We start from the raw sequence: 1,067 nt of genomic DNA, 5'->3' as shown, positions 1-1,067 counted from the left end.
GTTCAGGTGTGTGTGTGTGTGTGTATGTGTGTGTGTGTGTGTGTGTGTGTGTGTGTGTGTGTGTGTGTGTGTGTGTGTGTGTGTGTGGGTGTGTGTCTGTGTGTGTGTGTGTGTGTGTGTGTGTGTTTATGTGTGTGTGAGAGTTTGTTTTGGTGGGTGGGGGGGGGTTCCCGCGGACTGGGAGTACCAGGCCCTTAAGCGGATGAGGTGAGGAGCGGAGGAGGGCAGAAGCCCGGACCGTGATTCGCTTATGTCCAGCGGTTCGGGAGTTCCAGGGCCCAAAGCGGAGGAGCGGAGGACAGGAAAAGCCCTGTCCGCAATTCACCTGAGTCTGGCGTATCGGTAGTACCTGGTTCCGCAGCAGAGGAGCGGAGGAGCTGAGAAGCGGAGGAGCGGAGGAGCGGAGGAGCGGAGGAGCGGAGGAGATGTTTCTCTTCTCAGAGACGGCGAGGGGGGGGGGGAGCAGGACCCCTTACCCTTATCCCCCGGACGTTTGAGTGGAGCTCCCGGACCTCCGGGCACACACATGCGAATGACTGGATGACAGGGAGTTCCAGGGCCTGGAGCGGATGAGCAGAGGAGAGGCGGAGGGCAGAAGCCCGGCCCGGTTCGGGAGTTCCAGGGTCCAAAGCGGGGGAGGGAAAAAAGGAGGAGGGGAGGAGAGCAGAAGACTGGCCTGGAATTCACCGAAGTCCCGCAGATCGGGAGTTCCAGGGCCCGGAGCGGAAGACCGGAGGAGCGGAGGAGCGGAGGAGCGGAGGAGCAGAGGAGCTGAGGAGCGGAGGAGCGGAAGAGAGCGGAAGCCCAGCCGACAATTCGCCTGAGTCCCGTGGAAGGGGATTACCAGGCCCTGGAGCCTGAATCGCTTATGTCCTGCGGTTCCGGAGTACCAGGGCCCGGAGCGGAGGAGCGGAGGAGCGGAGGAGCGGAGGAGCGGATGAGCGGATGAGCTGAGGAGAGCGGAAGCCCGGCCGACAATTCGCCTGAGTCCCGCGGAGAGGGAGTACCAGGGCCATAAGCGTGATTTAATGATGTTCAGCAATTCAGGAGTACCAGGGCCTGGTGCG

Source organism: Fistularia commersonii, unplaced genomic scaffold (assembly GCF_037954325.1).
Source record: "Fistularia commersonii isolate RoL2024-O1a breed Wild unplaced genomic scaffold, RoL_Fcom_v1.0 HiC_scaffold_68, whole genome shotgun sequence".
Classification (NCBI taxonomy): Eukaryota; Metazoa; Chordata; class Actinopteri; order Syngnathiformes; family Fistulariidae; genus Fistularia; species Fistularia commersonii.
The sequence above is the reverse complement of the archived record's forward strand: the minus strand, read 5'-3'. Positions refer to the sequence as shown.